Here is a 20,234-nt window from a genome sequence, read left to right as displayed (position 1 = left end):
ATAGGATAAAATTGGAGTTACCTTATTACACTTAATAAGCTGTAATTTCCAAATGAGAATAGGTAATCAGTTCATGTTTGGTGTCTCTGGAATTGGAATTTAAAATCTTAACTGATGATGAAGTAAAATTTTAAATTACAATTTTCAAAATGTCACTTTCAGAAAGATTCCATTTTCCTAGCCTTGGTAATTTAGTGCCTGTAGCCTGTATGTGGGTCACATGACTGTATGGAGCCGCCAGTTGAGCTTTGTTTATTTCACCTAGACAGCCACACACAAAAAGAAGCTTAGATGTGCATGGATGGGCCATCGCTGGCTGGATGGGAGGGAGGAGCAGGGTCCAGCCCCACTTACAATTGAATAGGCTGTGTCCTGCCTCCACACAAAGGGCTGCATGCCCCATGTAGTTAGTCAGGGCAGGGAAAGCAGGGGACATGGGTACTTCAAAGGGAAACCTCTAGAAGCTTCTCCCCCCACTGCCAAGGCACAACTGTTTAGAAATACTGGACCTCAGACACCACCACTTCAGTAGACTTCTGGACCTGTGGTTACTCTGCCAGGAAGAAAAACTGCTGTGCTGCTGAAGGACTGCAACTCTGCTGGTTCTGCTTTGCTGTGTTGACCTGCTGCCTGATGCACTCCTGCCTGGGTGAGGACTGGACCTTCATCTCTTGACCCCAGTCACCAGAGTGACTCCAGGGGCTAGTTGGTTGGCCTCCTGTCTTGAGCCACATCGAAAAAATGCTCCACCAACTTTGCACTTGCACTCTGCCATTTGTGAGTCTACCCTGCCAATTGGTGCCACTACAGTCCTGGACCCGTGGAAGTGGGCCGAAGGTGCTCTACCAGGCTCTGCAGATCCAGCAAAACCGACGCATCTCCTCTGTGGCGCTGTGCAAACCCGAGCAGAATAGCCTCATCGCTGCATTGCATGGATTGGAAATGCCACAAAGACCTGCATCACATCCCGACGCTGTATGGGAACTGTCGCTGTGTGACACATCCTTTGTCCAGGCCGTCGCATCCCTCATTGACGGCAGCCTCAACGACGAGGCTGGACTCTTTTTGGAACCAACGCATCGCTCTGACTGTACGACACATCCTCGACTCTGGACTTTGAATCACAAGCCCTCATTAACGGGATCTTCGATGCAGACTCCGCAGAACCTCGCCCTGCAGCTTCGTCGCACATCGGAACCGACGGATAGCTTGGCTGCAGGGCGCCTTTTCAATGCGGACCCATCCAATGCACCCCAAACCTGGATTGAAGGTACATTGTTCAGCATGCCTAACTGGATCACTGTAGCCTGCCTGCACTCTATCGTGTTCGGCCTGAAATTGTCACTTTTTCCTGGCACTTTATGCCTTTTGACACGATTTCCACTAAACTCTTTAAAAATGAATATCTATGGTTCTACTGATTGGACTTTTGTCGTTTTGGTCTTGTTTTATTTATTACAAATTACTCTATTTAAAAAACAAAATTATTGGCTCCTTTTGAGGTGTGTTTACACTGTATTACTGTTTGAAATGTTGCACACATACTTTACACATTCCATCTGAGTTAAGCCTGACAGCCCTGTTTCAAGCTACCTGAGGGTTGAGCACAGGTTAATTTAGGGTTTGCTTGACACTTCACCCTGAGAAGAATTGTGTTTGCGGCTTTGGAAGGGTGTCACACACCTCAACCTATAACCCAATTTCTTACAAGGATGATAAAGTAGATGTACTTACTTTACCCTGAAATAGAATACATTAAACTATCTTGATTACTTTACCCTACTTTAGGTTACTGAAGGAAATTACACTGATTACTTACAGATTACTCAAGCATATTAAAACATTGATTTAATCTCCATTTAGAACAATCCTTAAAGATTATTTTTACTTCACAGAAGGAGGTTTGCGCAAATAGCTTTCGTCACTAAACACTTAAGGCAAAGAGAAAAAGAGAAATGCCTTTGGAAATAATGATGGATGTGCTTCTTGATTGAATCCTTGCAACCGAATGCACCAAGAAAGGTCTTGCTTGTCTTAGTATTCTGTGTGATTATATTTGCCAAGTTGACATCTCTCTAAGCAGAAGCAAGCAGAACCCTTCCCTGGTCAATGCAATTGCAAAGCACATGTAGGCATGTACAGAATTAACTTACCAAGTGGGCGATTTTGAAAGCAAGGGACAGCTTTAAACCAAGTATGAGAAATGATGACATGCCCAAGATATACAATGTTGTGAATGTGAATATCAGGGCATGTACCATTTTTTGGGTCTCGCCTGACTGAGCGCATGCGCTGGTCTGACGAGACTTATTGAGAGGGCTCCAAAAAGTGCTACCAGGCCAGCCTAGAGCTACAGTGCATGTGCGTGGGAGTGCGCGCCGACTTTACCGCGATTCCTTTCACTTTCGCTTTGATGTGTGATCGCGATCACTTTCACTTTCACGGCCGCACGGCCGCTTTGCATAGCCAATAGGTCTCGCTTTTGGGACCTTATAAGTATTTAGTTATGCAACTGTTGCATGGCTAAACACTTATAAGGTCCCAAAAGCGAGACCTATTGGCTATGCCAATGCTTGTCTTTCTCTGTCTTTGTTCCACCCAGGAATAGACAAGGATGCCGCCAGGGTGCTGCATAAAGGATCTCCCTGCAGCCCCTTCCACTATGAACATGAGCTACGTATGTGTTCCTCTCAGGAGCTAGCTTTTCTTTACGAAATAAATTGGAAGGAGGAGCTATAGCACAGACTATATCCAGCATAATACTACATTAGAAATTCCTTTACCTTAAGTGAATCTAATAAGGAGGAACGTGAACACTTGCAGTGTAGCATCCCTAAAGCAACATTGGGCTGGCCCTGACCCAGGAGAGGAATCGTCCCAAAGTTGTTCATTCAGCTGGCTGAATCCGCACTGGCAGGAATGATTAATAGTCAGTCCACCTCTTGTACCACAGACTAGAACAGGACAAAAGGTTCAGCCTCTGCCGTAGGCTAATTAGCTCCTCTCCCAATACTGACAGTATAGGTTTGCATAAAACATGATCAATGTGCTGGGACTGCACCATTATGAACTGTGACACTTTGTACTTCAAACGGAGAAACTCCTGGCATAAGGAGAATATGTCACACATTTTGACTCTGTCTGGCCCATTGTCTTTTTTGCTCTCTAGTACACTAAAACCAAACTACATTTCTATGATGTACTTTTTTTTGCACTACACACATTTTTCCACACCATGTTTCTAATTATCTTTTGGCCGGAGTTCATTTAATAATTGTGTACACGCAGATAATACAATACACACCATGAAAACATTCATTTAGAAGTCGTAGGATCATGTATACATAATACTAGTATGGCTGTACACATGCCAACGCTATACGTGTGTATCAAGTAGAAGTCTTGGTCTCTGCGGGTACTCAAGCCCAGGTCAGGGAGCCTGGAAGGCAGCGCATCAGTGTATGTGATGATCAAGGGTTTGTCAGAGAAGCTCTTCAGAAGGGTTACGAACAACGGTAGTGAGAGAGAAGGGGGGATTGAGTTAGTCATGAAGCTATTGTTTCAACTCTTTTTAATGTAGGGGAAGAGGTCGGTATGAATGGATAGAGAAATGGACATGCAAACCTTAGGTGTTCACCAGAGGTGGACACATGCATTGCCCTTTTTAACTGAAGGTGGGAACTTGGAGATGAAGAGAGTCAGGGTTGTGTAGTTTTGTGAATGTCACAAAGACTTTTAGTTACATAGTAAGTTAGTGACAAAGATCAGAGCTAAGGTGTTTACGAACTAAGGGGCAGATTTACAAGCCCCTTGCACCACGTTTGCGTCACTTTTCCCATGTTAAAAGTGACGCAAAAGTGGCGCAAGGGGCTTGTAAATCTGCCCTGCCCTTGGGCATGCAAGTTTGTAGTTATTCCTTTTCTGGATGAGAAAGCAACAAACATCAGATATAATGGAGTAATGCAGTCTAAGGGTTAAGTACCAGATATCTTTCAGGCTGGCAAATGTAGCGGTTCGGGGGCAAAGTTTCTTTAAGGAACGCCCCGGAAATGTCATAGTTAGTCTAGGAGTGGGAGTCACATTGAGGAAAACTACCCTGACGTCTTGTTTGGAAAGAAGGAAATTAATCCCAAGCATGCATTTCAAGGGGGGTCGCTACTTTGGCCATATTTCCTTATCTTCTATATGGAGCAGAATTGATTATCCTCACCCAGCGCTTCCATACCGCAATGAGTGAAAAGGCAAAAGGCTGACCATAACATCAGAGTTAAAAAGTGTTCTGTGAAAGGTTTTTGCTTTCGCAATCTGCTTTTTGAGAAGACATTCAAAGATATTCATCGTAAAGTTTGTTGAAGAAAAACAGCTGCTTTATTTTGCTACCAGATAAACCACAATACCAAGAACAAAATTAAAACATTCCAGCATTGATTCCATGATGATTTACTAAGTGTTTCCACAATAAAAAAAGACAAAGATTGCATTTCCAAGTACTGTGAGTAAACGTCCAACATCCGCTATTGGATCCAACCACCCATAATCTGATCAATTTAAACTTTTGTTTATTCAACAATTTGAGGCAGAACGCACAAACACTTTTAAATTGGGTAAAATCCATATATATGCCACAGCCTATATTTGAAATTATGACACATTACATATGCTATATTAATTTTTATTAGATATGCTATGCCAGATTTGTTTATTTTATAATGTACCTTTATATAGCGCGACCAGAACCACTCGGGCAGGAATGCGCTTTGGTGCGAAGCTGTGGTGCAAGGATAAGGGAACATAGAAGGAAGGGATACATTGTTAAGGATACACATTCTGAACTGTATCCAAGATGAGAGGATCGAGCCACACAGCAAATATGATTTATTATTTTAATTGCATAAATGGAGCTAGTCTAATAGAGAAAGATATTCACGTAAGTGCAGCTATTTCAGTTATCAGTTAGAATTACTGCTAGCTGGAGACAGACATAGTTACTGGAAGAAATACTGTTAAAAAGGCAAGCTTTCAAGTTGTGTTGTTTGTGATATTATAGCAAGCTATGCTACACTATGGTATGTTATAATGTAGTCAAAGGGTTTGTACAGCACACAGATGGTCATCATGTTCTTCTTGCTCAAGGGTGGCAGTACACTGTATCTGCTCCTCTGTCCTGTGCTGGTTATCAAGGCAATCCCAAGACATTAAGAACACCGGCAAGCCTACAACCGTGTGCACTAGGCATGCTGATTGCCTGAATGGGCTGCCTTACAGAAAGAAGGCTGAGTATTCTTGCATATGATGTTTACATTGTGAAATGTTTGACTGGCCTATTTCTTTATTATACTATTGTGACATTTGAATGTGAAGAACACACTATTGGGAGATATAATCTTCTATATGGTGTTTGTTCAGCTTTATATGTTCGCTCTTTTTGTTCTAGTGGTACATGTATTCATTTTCATATAACACGTGACTGGTAAAGTTTCCTTTTGCAAAGTGCTTTGTCATCCTGGGCAGCTCTGGAGAAACTGGTGGCAGTAATGGGTATCTCTGTGGAGTGGCCCTAAGCTTTGGGCAGACTCCGCTTTCGCAGCTGGAAATTCTAATCCCTCTCCTGTAGGAGACTCTGAAAGCCATACTTCCAGGCCATTTCCAAGCCATCTCAGCTCACCTCAATAAAGCTTGAAGAGATAAGAAAGCAGATCTAGAAGGAAGAGTGCACACCTTAGAAGTGGTACACCAACATTCGGGTGCTAACAAGCTGAGGAGAGGGATAACCCTCCTTCGAAAACAACTCAATGCCCTGGACATTAACAAGGCAGAAAACGCACTGCTGTGGACCAAGCATAATACTACACTGGGGGCAATAAAGCGGGAAACAACAAGCATGCCAACTGCTAGCCGCGCCCAAAAAGATAGAATCTCAGAGTTTTGGGTGGAAGGAGGACCAGCCATAACGTCTGATGACGGGATCACCCAGGCTTTTATACAGTTCTATGCAACGCTATATTCTTCCACAGCGGCAGAACCGGCTGAGATCACGCGTTTGCCTTGCTGCTGTCAACATTGGTAGCATACCACCCAAAGATATTCCCTTACTCAACGCTGATATAATAGCCAAGGAAGTTCTTGCAACAATAGCTAAGCACGGTAGTGGGAGGTGATTGGAATGATGTGTTGTGTCCAGCACGAGATAGATGGCGTAGCAGCGGGAGGCCACCTTCGACTCTGGAATCTAAATTGCTGGCCATGATTCAGGGCATAGGCTGGACAGACTCCTGGCAGGCTATACACCCAACTGCAGATGAATACACATATTTTTCCAGTGTACACAAGTCTTTTTCTCGCATTGATTATCTATTTATATCCGAAACTCATGCCCATAGATTAAAATCCGCCGAGATATTGCCACAAGGTCAATCGGATCACTTACCTGTGTCTATACAGCTGATCGTGGGCCTGAGGCAATCTTTGTTCTGCTTGCGGCTCTCCCCTTGGCTCCTCCAGGATAAGCAGTATTGGCTGAAAATCCACAGATCTATTACCGACTACCTTTCACTCAACGCTGGGACAGTTTCATCCCCTATGACACTATCGGAGGCTATGAAGCCTACGCTTAGAGGGATAGACATCGCTTTTTGCGCAGCGAGACATAGACAATGTCGGAAGACTTTAATCCAGGCCGAGGCCAGACTGATAGACCTGGAATGTAGCAGTCGGGATCCGGGGGGAGCACAGCACGTAGGCAGCTGCTCAGTGCTCAACAAACATAAGCTTGCGAGCTCCTGGACGAGGCACGGCTTTACTGGCTCACAACGTGCAGCCGGATCTACCAGTAGGGTGACAAGTCGAGTGCCATGCTACATCGCTTGTGTCAGCGATCAATGCAGTCCCAGGTCACCCCAACAATACAGGACCCTGAAGAAAGTGACACTGACAGATCCACGGCAAATAGCAACTAGCTTTGCTTCCTATTTTGCCACCCTATATGCTTCCCGGGAGACGTTGTCTGCTGACATTGTATATAAATTAATTAACAGTCTTACCCCACGGTCTCTCTCAGACACGGCACGGGAAGTTTTGGATGCCCCACTGTCGATAGAAGAGATACAGACCACCTTAGTTGGCATGAACTCGGGCAAGGCGCCCGGCATCAATGGCTTCCCCTGCGAATTTCTCAAATGTAACCAGTCCCAGTTAATGGCACTGTACCCTGCGGCCCTTAATGCAGCAGCTGAAGACGGTTGCCTCCCGCAGGACTGGAGACACGCCGAGATAGTAGTCTTCCTCAAACCAGGTGGCCCACCGGAAATTCATTTGTCCAATTGTTCGATCTCGCTCCTAAATGTGGAGGCCAAGCTCTTGGCTAAGGTAATCGCAAATCACCTTGTTCAGTACATTTCAGATCTTATACATCCTGATCGTGGATTGCATCTCGGGCTGCTTTGCTATCACATGGGGCACTGATCGGGGGTGCCCCCTATCTCCCAACTTGTTCGCCTTGGCCATGGAACCATTGGCAGCGTGGGTGAGGATCGATGCTCAGATCCGGGGCTTTGAATGGCCGAGAGAGTTGTCCGACCGCATCGCGCTATACGCGGATGACGTTTTGTTCTTTCTCACCCGACTGGATGTGACTGGCCCGTGTCTTCTTAGAGTTATGCAGATATTCGGGGAGACCTCTGGCCTTTACATGAATAGTAGCAATCCGTATTTGTGGCCTTTGCGGGTGGGAGATCAGCTGGGTGCATGGTCTCAAGCAGTCACTTTAGTTCCGGATGGTTTTAAATATCTGGGGGTGTTTCTATCCACATCCCAATCTATTTTGTGGGACAGGAATTCGGCCCCCCTGTAGGCGCAGAAGGCAGAACAGGTCTGCGTGTGGTCTCACCTGCCACTCACCTTGCTTGGCATATCAGCCATATTCAAAATGGTATCCCTGCCCGCCTACTTTATCAGCTCCAAAACCACCCTTATTACATACAGCTGACCTGGTTCCGGCAGCTAAACGTGATCCTCGCTCGCTTTCTTTCAGAGGGAGGAGCGTTGTACGTCGCTCTGAGAACCTGTTGCCAATCTACTTATTGTGGATGGCATTGCCACTCCAGATATTCTGGCCTATCATTCAGCCTCACACATATTGGTCCTTAACAACTAGTGGTATGGAGATCGTAGGGACCCAGCATATGCAATGGAGCGTAGCTACACCAGATCTTTTATTCCAGCCCGCAACTTAAGGCATTGCCGCTGGCTACCAGGATGGTCTTTGCGGTGTGGAAACTAGCACTGCGTGCGATGAGCTGGTGGGTTAAACTGACGAGGGAAACCCCCTATGGTGCAACGGTCAGCTAACCCAAGTGATGCAGTTATCCGGGTTTCGGGGTTGGGAGGCCATTGGCATTGATACAGTAGGGGCAGTTATGCATGGAGGTAGCCTGAAGTCTTTTCAATAACTACAGACATAATTTAATATGCCTCAAACACAATTTTACAAGTACTTACATTTGTGACATGCCCTCTCCCCATATTTGGTGCAACAAGATACTATACTTGGATTTAACCCCATTGAGGCCTAAGTCTTTATGGGTGATCTGGGGTATCACAAAATAACTAAGATCTACCGTACACTCATAAATAACACCCCCACCACATTGTATAGAACACAGGAGGCCTGGCAGCTAGACCTGGGGCCCCTTGACGAGGATGATTGGGTGGAGGCGCTCGAATCCCCACGTGGCGCATCGATTGCTGCCAGCTTGCGGCTGATCCAATTCAAATACCTGCACCGGGTATACTTCACCAGATATAAGCTGGGCGGGCAGGGCTGATTACGTCCCCTAGATGCTTGCGATGTGGGGCGAATGAGGGGAACTTTTTCCACACAATAAGGCAGTGTTCGTCCTTATTGCGGTTTTGCCTTTCGGAGGTCCTGGAATGGGATAGTCAACCCATGCATCGATTATTTATGCTTCAAATAACTGAGGGACTAGGTGGCACAAGATATAAGCGCCACTTGCTGTTTCTAGGCCTCACTCTGGCTAAGCATGATGTGCCTAGGATATGGAAGAGTGAGTCTCTGCCGTTGGTTGCGACCTGGAAAAGAAAGGACTTGACTTTTGTATGGATCTAGAGATCCTGGTCTTTACAGTGAGATGATGCCCCCAGAAACATTAAAAGATATGGAAGTGGTGGGCGGACTACAGGGGACTAGACTTAGATCCTCCTCCCTCTGTCTCTTCTGTTGAAGAATTGTTGGGTTAATGGTATTGTGCTATGCTATGGATGAAGACCTAATCTATATGTGTACTAAAGTGCATTGATCAACATGGTACTGAGATCGTTGCATGCCTCCAGCGATATTGTTATGGCACTATTGTTTGTTGTTAAAATCTTATTTTTTCTTTTCTCTTTAATGTGTTTTTTTTACATCAACACAGATATATTATTATGGGAAATGTTGAAATCAATACTGCTTGTTATTATTTTTTACTGGCGTTTCATATGACGTCGGATGTATATCTGTTTTTAACAATAAAATTGAGTTGTGAAAAATAATCATTATGTTGCCGTTCCGTGAGCCGAGACACCTTGGGGAAAGACTGCAGGAATACTATACAGGCATTTATCAAGGAGACCCATGCATAACGTGCAGTCTAAAGATCGACAACATTTAAAACTATTCCAGACCAGGGTCCTGACCAGATTGGGCCCGTAGATCCTCTTTAAACAAGCACACCACTCGCCATATTCACCATTTGCTACATTTGCCCTGACGAAGTTCAACCTTTGAACGAAACGCATTGGCTGATGCTTTGCGCAAATCCCATGGATTGTTTGAAATAAAAAATTATATATTTTTGCAAAGAAGATACTGACCGAGCTTCTTTATTGACGTTATATTAACTTGAGAGTGCACCGCTCCATTGTTCTAAAAAAAAAAAAAGTGGTCACCAGTGAAGCAAAATAATTATCTCCTGGGCAGAAGGTCCAGCCCACCCATCATTGTACGAACATCCCTCTATCACATAAAAGAAAATTCTTCATGGCATGCCACAACATACTTCCTGTTGGACTTGGCCCTTTTTGCAGGGTCATCCCTGAACTTTTTGCCTTCCTCCTAGTCTTTTTTAGGTCTCGGCTGCGAAGGCTGCGCTTGCGCAGTCTAGCTCCGAGATTTAATGACTTGGAGAAGAGGGGCTTGAACCCACCCCTCTTCTCCCCTGTTCTCCATTGGCTGGCCTCTTGAATGCTGCCAGCCATTGGAGAAGAGGTCAGTCATTCCGATTAGGCCCCGTCCTTTTCGGATCGGGGGGCGTGTTTTTTGCAAGAAGTCTCATTCTCTCCTCCAGCCAATGGCTGGAGGAGAGAAAAGACAAACACGCCCCTGAATCCGAAAATGCCGCTGCGTTTCTCCGAGGCATTTCTGCTCTGCCTCGGAGAAAGGCGGTGGTGTCTTCCGGTGCCCTCGGCTTGTTCCTCTTTACTTGTTGTGGAAAGCAGGAGCTCTCCACGAGTCAGTCAAGGTAGTTTATTCGAAACTTACCCATGCAGGCTGTAGTATCCCCGTGTGTTTTTTCACCTTAAAGTCTTGTTATTAAAATGCTTTTAGCTTTTGAGCTACGCATCAGTGTCCCCTTTCCCTTTCCATGCCTTGATAGAATTGACCAGTGAAGCAAAGTAGATCTGCGCGTGCGCTGTGTTAGTGTTGGGCATAGGGCAGGATGAATGCTGCTCCCCAAGAGTGCGGCGGAGGGAGGAGGGAAGGAGATGAACGAGATTAAGACCCAGTTCACCACCCGAGAAGGCCTCTACAAGCTGCTGAGCCACTCCGAGTACAGCCGTCCCAACCGGGTGCCTTTTAATTCGCAAGGCTCCAACCCCGTCAAGGTTTCCTTCGTCAATGTCAACGACCAGTCTGGCAACGGGGACCGGGTCTACTTCAATGTGGGCCGTGAGCTCTACTTCTATATCTATAAAGGTGTGCGCAAGGTGAGGCTGGCAGGGGTCTTGGGATGCCACAAGAGGTGGTGGTTGAGGGGTGCAGTCCGTGGGGAAGTTCCACCCTGTGGGCGGAGCTATACTCATGTTAGTGCTGACTTCTGGATGTTCTGTGCTTTGGGACGTTTACATTGGGCGTGTATCTGTCTCTCTGTATTTTAGTGTGTTAATCACCTTTATTTTTCTCTCAGCATTTCATTTTTGTGGTGAATTTCGAAAATTATTTTGTGGAATACTTTGGGCTACGATATTACTTTGAAAGACGCTCTGACTTCCGTTAGACATAAATACAGAAACAAAACGACGGCTTATACACAATGTAAAGTATTTAAAGTATGTTGTAACTGCCCCAAGCCAGAAATTGATATTTATAAGCACTAATAACTTTTATTGGCATAGGGGATCAGGACAGATCTTAAGAGTTTCTTGTTGACTAGTACAGGCGCTTTAAAAAAAAAATTACCACAGGAACATTTAGTTCACAACATTTAAGTAACATCAGTACTCGATAGGATTAAATCTAAACGTTTAAAATGTGCATACTGTAGAATAACTTGCCTCTTCGATATAACGTGCATATTTTTTTAACTTATTTTCTCACTTATGAAATTGCTTGAAGTCCTAAAGATTGTGTTGGCTATACCACCTTAATTATTACCTGTTAGATACTGTAGTCTTCTAATAATATGTTGCTGTTCGTTGCCGTTACTCAGTAGGAATTATTTTTATAATAGTAAATTATAATCTGCTCTTAGTAAACCCAGTTGACTGAGCTGTCATTCTTTTCGTGAGAAACCTTGTGGTACAAAAATAATGTAGGTGCACATGGAAGAAGACCAAGTAGTAAACCCAACATCTCTTTACATTTGTTTTGGCTGTGCATTTCAACGACACTCAATAGCTCTCCAAAGTGATGCGTTTTACATCCACAAAATGCTAAATCATTTCCCATTTGGCTGGCATCGGGTGACAGTCTGATTTACAATGCAACGCTATTGGCATTGCTCATGACAATGCCGTTTCTTTAAATGTTTTAAAAAAAAAAAAAAAAACTAAAATAATGTCATGAGCAATGCCAATAGCTCTAACTTTACCAATGCCGAGACCATTGCATTGTAAATGCTTGTTCTGACATTGTGTTGGTGGTTTTAGGACTCTGGGCACTTTATCACTGCTGTCCAGTGTAAAGTGCATGCGCTCTCTATGATAAATGTGGTAAGATTGGTCTACACCTGTTTGGTGTATTTAATTTACCTATCAGTCCCTTGTAAAGTGGTATCTCATATACCCAGTGCCAGTAAATTAAATGCTACTGGTGGGCTTTCAGCACTGCTTGCGCCACCCACCATAGTAGCCTTTCAAACCTGTCTCAGGCATCTGCCATTGCAGTGCCTGCGCGTACAGTTTACTGCCACTGTGATGTGGCACATAAAGTGGTTGCCACGTCAGTGACTCCCCTTTTACTACATATCAGTCACCCCTAAGGTAGGCCGTAGCTAGCCCTATAGGCAGGGTGCGCTGTAGGTAAAAGGTAGGACAAGTGCCTTAACGGTGTGGCATGTCCTGGTAGTGAAAAACAGCCATTTTGGTTTCTCACTACTGTGAGGCAGCCCTCTCGTAGGAATGCATTGGGGATTCCCTGATAAGTGTGTCAGTGGTAATTCCTGATATGAGAGGAGTAGCGTGATCAAGTTTGGTATAATGGTAATAAATGCTGCGTAATGGTGTTCGCAGATTTATTATGACTATTTTAGAAATGCCACTTGTAGAAGTGGGCATTTCTGTGTGCTATGTGTCTTTGTGCCTGCCTGATGTGTATTGCATGTCTGGCTCTGGAGGGACAGGGACTGGAGAGCTGCAGTGGCTCCAGAGGGGCTGGGTGAGTCAGCACTAGGCTGAATAGGCTGATCTTCATTTGGAGTAGTGGGAGAAGTAGCCCCTGACCCCGAATAGATCTGTGCCTGCCTTGTACAATGCTGGCTCTGACCCCCTGTGGAGTGTCTGGGGCCAGGACCTACACTGTCAATGGGGACTGTTGTGCACTTGTTAAGTGCCCCCTAGTACTGGATTAAACTGGGTCCCCAATCCCTATGCCAAGGCAGAACAAAGACGTACATAGCATAAATATTGGGGCAGTGACCCAATGTAAAGTGTTGTGCTTGGTGTTTACTGGGGAACCTGTGGCTGGCAGGCTGCTGGCCAGGAGGAACTACCACGGGACCCAGCTCCTGCCTGCTAGGGGGTTGAAGTGGCTGCCCTCTGCTGGGAGGCCCTGCGTGCTGGCCAGACTGTGCCTAGCTCTGTCCTTGGCAGTCTTTGGAGAAAAGTGTTGCCTGCTCCCTGTTTGTGTCTTCAGGTGGAAGACAGGCTGAGCGCTTCATTTCGTTTCAACCAGTACGTGGTGAGCTCTTTGCATGCTGTGGCCCAAACCCAAGGAGGAGGTTCACTCTACTCGCATACTGAAAAGGAGTGCATTCTCATCGCCGTGCAGCGTGTGCATCGCTGCCCTCTCCTCAAGGAGATTGCGCAGATAGAGGGGAGAGCTACAGGAGAATCCGCACTCGCCCCCTTCTCCTGCTTCCTGCATCTTGATCGGTAGCTTATCAGCAGCCGGGGCTCTGCTATGGTGGCCCCGCTACGATGGCCCCAGGCTGCAAAACTCTGCACCAGTGAGAAATCTCGGCCTGGGATTCCTTAGTGTAACCGGGGCAATGCTGACGTCAGCAAGGGGGCGTGACCCAGCCGTGGTAAGCCCGGAGTGAAGGGAACTGAGCCGACTGAGACTTCGCTTCGTGTCCAGCAGCACAAAATGAGCCGCAAAGAGGTGATCCCTTATAGAGGCAGAATGTCTGCACCACGTGGTTACAGGCAGCCGCGGTCAGAGAGTAGAAGGCCCTGTCCCGCATGAGGCCTCCTCTGCCAATTAGGTCCCATGCCTCCGCGCTGAGTTGCTGGGAGTGCCCATCAATGCTGCAGTTGTCTCCCTGGTACTGAGGGGGCAGGGTGGACGTGCCTTTTGGGATCTTCACTGCATTCTGCCAGGCTGATTTCCCAGGCCCAAGGGGCCCTTTTGAGCTCATACCCGGGTGCCTCCGCAGCACCGGGATAATTACCACATTCACTGTTGTAGGAGGGCAGACAGCCCTGTAATCTACTTTTGGGGGTACTTTAGGGGGTACCAGAAGCACAAGAACGTTGTACTCTCTGACTCTATGGTACTCCAAGTTGTCCCTTGTGACAGAGGGTGATTTATGTGTTGGTTCTTCTTTACGAGCTACATGTTCCATTCAGGGCGAGATGTTGGTTTATTTCCTGCACTGCTGATGAGGTATAGGCCTATAGAGGGCCTGATGTAATGCTTATGTTTTGCATAATGTGCTTTCCTCAGGGTCGTCATCAGGGATATGCCTAATGTGTTGTGCCAAAATGCAAGACTACAAATGGGTAGTAGTTATCCCCAAGTGTAATGTTTATGCTGTGGTGGTAATGTGCTCCTAATAAGTGAGTATGGTGTACTACTGCTGATGGCTGGGAGTAAGGTGCCCTGCTAAGCCCCCTTATTTTGTTTATGCCTAAGAGCGGCCTGATTTGCACAAAGTGCTATGGTGATGTGTGCACCTCATGATTGTTACTGTGGTGCACTGGTAATTTAGGATGCATGCCTAAGATGTGATGCATAATGTGTTTATGCTATGTGCACTGTTACCAGTAATTACAGGTTGTAATTTTCACTATCTGTGATTGGTGAGGGTGATGATGGACGCCCAATTGGCCCTGTAGGTGTACATAATCCCCTGTAATTAATACCTAGTGCCAGGTGGCACAGTGTATATATGTGATTATGCTCTAATTTGTTTTATGAGTAATAGAAAGGCTATTTTTTATATAACCTTGTGTGGAGTTTCTTTTGTGGTGTGCCTGGTGTGTCACTGCTGTGTGAGTGTGTTGCGCAAACGCTTTACACATTGCCTCTGGGATAAGCCTGATTGCTCATGCCAAGCTACCAAGGGGGTGAGCAGGGGTTATCTTCGGTGTGTAACTCCCTTGCCCTGACTAGAGTGGTGGTTTCTGCCTGGCTTAGGCGCTTGCCCTAGCCAAACAGAAATCTCATTTCTAACACTTCCTAATAAGAAACACTTGGCTTAAGGAAATTCACCAGCCCAAGTTGTGGCTACAGACTCGAATTTATAACCTACTCCCTGCTCCTTTGCAGGAATGGCCATAAAATCCACAAATGATCCTTACGGCCCCTAATTACTTAGTAGGGCTGAGGCACACCAAACCCACATTGATTTGTCCAGAACACTGAAGAAACATCATAGAAATGGGCCATTTCATAGGAGAGGCCTGATGAAATTAAAATACATGATGCCTGGATTGCTTGAATTCATCTCAGCCACTACTAATTCCTTGGCACAGCAATCCAGTCCATTGTTTTTTTTTTTTTACCAACATGCGATCTCATACAGGAGCAAGCCATATTCAATTCACTCTTTGAATTGCATCAGTAGGATCAGTCCAACTAAAACTGCCAGACAATGTCTTATTTGAGAAGGAATACAAGCAACCCTAAAGACAGTTTTGGCCTACTTGGACCTTGTCAGTAGGGTGCAGTGGGCAAGGAAATCATATCTAGGCATATCCATCACACTTAAGACATCGCTCTGAGAAAAACAAATAAGTGACCGAAGGATTGCTTGAATTAATCTCAGCCACTGGTCATTTTTCAGGCCGCAATCCAGTCAACCATTTTATTGCCCGCCATGCCACCTCAGACAGGAACCAGCCATATCCAAACCGACCTTTGTCCTGATCTAAACTACCACAGCAAATCACCTCTGAGAGGGAACACAAGATACCCCGGACCGATTTCTGCTGATTTAGACCTCATCAGTAGGATGCAGCTTAAGTTATATGGCATAGGGGGCATGGAGCCCACATCTGGCACAGTCATTGCACTTAGAGCATCACACTGGGAATAGCAAAAAAGTGACAGGTAGATAGAATTATTTCGTACACTGGCAATTAGTCTTAGCTGCAATTCAATACATCATGTTTTGTCTGGAATCTGCCCTCATGCAACAATCAAGACGTGTGATGAATTCAATTATTCCATCCATCACCTTGTTGTTTACTGCTATGGAGGCCCTAAGTGTGCCAGGAAAACACATATATGGTTCCCATGCTCACTGTGCCAGAGGGATCAAGCTATACCTCACTGATGAGTCCTAAATAGGTCAAAACCAGACTGGGGATCTTAGTGGTCCCATGTGGAGAAGGCTTTACCTGGCAGTTTTGGCTGGATTGTCTTATTTGAGCAGGACCAAGGCTGATTTACATATGGCAGGTTTCTGTCTAGAGTGGCATAGTGGACAAAAAACAGTGGTCTGCAATGTGGCCTTGAGTGACTCCCAGTGGCTGAGATTATGTAAACATTCCTTCCATTTCTTTGTTGGTTGTTGCAGTAAACACCTTAAGTACAACAAGTATGCCCAGATGTGGGTACCAACGAGCTCAAGCTAATTCTTATTCATGGGACTTAAGAAGGTCAAAACAGGTCTATGGTTGCTTATGATCCATTCTGGGTGGGACTTTACTAAGCATTTCGGTATGGACTGCATCCCACTCAAGCAGGATGAAGACTGACTTGCATATGGCAGGTCTTTAGAGTGAGATAGTGCATGCAAAATAAAAGTCTGGAATGCAGTGAGCAATCACCATTGCCGGACAGTAATTCAAGTATTCCTTCCAAACCATTCCACTGTTGTCCTAGGAAAACCCTGATGTATCCGGTAGAAATAAACTGAAATTGACAATAAACTGAAAGTGATAGACACTTGATGAAAAGCATCTGCATAGAAACAAACCACAAATCAGAAAGAAACTAATAGCCAATGACACTTACTGAAAAGTGTACAGATACTGGGAAAAGGCTACACTTAAAGTAATATTATGGTTCCAAAGAAAAAAACAAAACCCTCTAATATTTATCAGTTCCGTGCCATGCACTGTTTATGACATCACACGACCTCACATATAACTTCACTCATGACATCATCAAATTGTTCACTGATGACAGATCAAATTACATCATTTAAGACATCACTGAAGAGATTCCAAGCACTCCACCACAGGTTACTATCAATTAAAAATGCAGTTTATCATGAAAAGCCTAGATCTTCTGAATGATGTTCAGTGGGCGGGTGGTAGGCACGTGCAGATGGAGCAGCGGGATTGGGGTGGATCTAGAAAAGATGTGTTGGAAAAATGTCAACCATGCAACATCTGTACAGTGGTGGTCTTATGTTCGCCTCTTAGCACCACATGAGTTACTATTGGTTTGATTTGTAACACGTTTTATAAATATCTAATGTTATGATGTTATGAAATAAAACATAGAGCAGGGAAGCCACCAGTGATATGCAAAGGAAACAAGGAAGGAGCAATTCCAAACTACACCCTTGGCATACATATAACCTTACCTGGCCACACAACACACCATGTCCGTTCTTTTCAGGTGGTGTTCCATTCATTTCAATGACGTGAGTCACAGCCACAATTTTAAACTAAGCAGGCAGAAAAAGTGATGTGTGGCCCAGGCCAGGCAATGTATTCATCCTCTGATGGTCTCGTTGACTGTTAGTCTATAATGTCAGATATATATTTTGTTTAAATGACTACTCCCTGGAGGTTGGTTAAGTTGGAGACAAAGCTCCATGTATACCTTGTGTTGCTTTTGTAAAATCTTTGCACTTTTTCCATTTGAGCCCCACTGTGGAGTGGGTTACTTGTCTAGGCTAATCCTTGGGCCTCACCAGTCCAGTCTGCCCTCTCCTTTTGTGCTACCTGTGACAGTGAGATACTTGTGACTTATCTGACCCCTCACAATGTCGAGGCACTTGGTGCCATGTTTCACTCACAGCATCATGCCGGTCTTTTCAAAGAACTTGCAAATCGAAATCCTAACTTCACCCCTACGTTCCGCTGCTTCGGTGTTCACTTCCACACAGTACAGGACAAGCAGTGGCATAACATAGGGCCATGTGCCTGTTTATCTGGCTATAGCTAATTAAATAGGGGGTACTACATGTGGAACTGGACAGATGGTGTGGATACGAGCCTTGGAGTTGGCCGAAAGGCACGGGCTTGTGGTGGGCACAGAGTGAGGAAGGTACAGTCGCCCCCATGCAGCAGCCAACACCCGATTTGATTCACTTTCTGTTTAGTTACACCCGCACCTCCGAGCCTATGCAGCTATAATGCTGTGTGTGTGTGTGCCCGCGCTGCCCTGTGCTGATCTGTGCATGTCAGTGCCATGTAGCGTCTCTACACTTGTACTTATTTATGTAATATTGTATTAGAACATATCAGAACAAGCTGACAAGTAAAACAGTGCTAATCAATGGAGACCTGGACTGAAATATAATGAATTAAAAATAAAACGACGGTGCTGGTGAGTGTCAGGCTGTTTGCTAGGTGGCGCTGCCCTTGAGGAGCACTGACCAAGAGCGAAACCACAAGACCACCAGTGGTGGTCAGTGGTGCCAGTCATTCACAGGGCATCCTTGTACGTGATAAACGAATTTGAAAGCCGTGCACTCAACATCCGTCCGTCCCTCGACCAATCCGACGTTTCATTCATCCGTGCCTGCCCCATGCACACACAAACCACCCATCCTGAAAAGTATGTTACCTTAAGAGTGACGTGCCGCTTCTGTAGCGGCTGACACGCAGACCATCTATACACTTACACATCTGTGCACTCAACGTCGGTCCGTACCTCGATCCCACGTTTCATTCATCCGTGCCTGCCCCATGCACACACAAACCACCCAGGCCCGTCCCGTTCGCTCCAGAAAAGTATGTTACCTTAAGAGTGACGTCACGGCCGACACTGTCAGCCGCTTCTGTAGCGGCTGACACGCAGACCATCTATACACTTACACATCCGTGCACTCAACGTCGGTCCGTACCTCGATCCCACGTTTCATTCATCCGTGCTTACCGCATGCACACACATACCACCAATGCCCGTCCATTCATCCACTCAAGCGTAGCCTATCCATACATCCCTGCTGTTTATCCAGGTCCTTCTCGTCTGTCTAACTACTCAATGTCATCGCGTTCACTGCATCTCGACTCTACAAAAGTCAGTTAGCCGAAGGAGATGCACATGAAACGCGTGCTTAATTCTTACAATGGGCTCATATCACAACGCCTGGCTTTAATGAATGGAATGGACTGCACCACAGACCTCCAGGTGAGACTCTCGGATCCTGCCTCTTAGCTACACGATTGCCCCCAGGGGCCTTCGGCGCCACAACCCTCGAAATGGAATTGGCTCTCCCAGCCTGCGAAAAATAGTGATCATGCGATAGTGGTTCTCCATTAGGGAATTAAAATGGAAATTAAAAACAAGAAGTATCAGAGAAAGCAAATTGGTGGGTACACTCAAAAACATTAAAATCGAGTAGTAGTATTGAGAAATCGGTGCAAAGAGAGAGCATTTGTTTTAAAATGCATTTTGAAAAGTTTCAATATCCACTTTTGGCAGACAGTTTTCTGTTATGTGTACATACCTTCACGGTACCTCTGGTCTGGTAGTTATCGACACTGAAAACCAAAAGCACTTCAGCTCAGAGCCAAAAGTATTGAGTTATATCCAGTAAAAAAAAACGAGTCTTCCACTTCAAAAGCAGCCATTACCAAAACAAACAAACAAACAAGTGCCCTCGGCGGCCGCGTCTCCGTCCCCAATGCAAGGAGCAGATGGCGAGCTGAGAAATTCCCCCGGAAAGCGCCTGCCCGCGGAAACGCGGGTCCGGTCGATGCAGCCGGTCTGAATGCTCACGTTTCCTCGCTGAGCTCATTTCTGAATCCCAGGCACTGTCGCCCAGTAGGCGATTCTAGGAAAACACCCCGTGCAGCTGTGGAGACGGGGCCTGGAAGAAGCGGAGGGCTGTCAGGCCGACCGCCCGCCCCCAGCCGCTCCTCCCGTCTGAGCCCGGCATGATGCTGTGCGGACGGGCCCCTCAACAACTGGATTGCCTGGAAAGTATTTCCTGCCTTGGTGCACCGTGTGTAAAAGAGAAATATGGCATGATGGAAAAAAGTAAACGTGTAAAATATGACGGAAAAGGAAACCCCGTGTAAAGTAGAAGCTTCGGGAGATTGTATTCTGTGCCTGACGTGGTCTACAAGACGTTCAATTGCAAGAGATTAGCACCCAACCACACTTTGAA

At 45.7% G+C, this 20,234-nt stretch overlaps 1 protein-coding gene across 1 annotated transcript in view; it reads right to left on the bottom strand.

Moving 5' to 3' along the window:
- DLC1 (DLC1 Rho GTPase activating protein) overlaps positions 1-19,988 on the bottom strand; it is a 1,452,292-nt gene extending 1,432,304 nt beyond the window's left edge. Inside the window, exon 1 of the mRNA XM_085642035.1 lies at positions 19,572-19,988. The gene's annotated coding sequence lies outside the window, so the exon portion shown is untranslated. The remainder of the gene's footprint in view (positions 1-19,571) is intronic.
- Positions 19,989-20,234: the final 246 nt, after the last annotated feature.

The sequence above is a fragment of the Triturus cristatus genome, chromosome 2_2, assembly GCF_964204655.1.
Source record: "Triturus cristatus chromosome 2_2, aTriCri1.1, whole genome shotgun sequence".
Classification (NCBI taxonomy): domain Eukaryota; kingdom Metazoa; phylum Chordata; class Amphibia; order Caudata; family Salamandridae; genus Triturus; species Triturus cristatus.
Note: the sequence above shows the minus strand (reverse complement) of the source record. Positions and strands in the feature narration are given on the sequence as shown.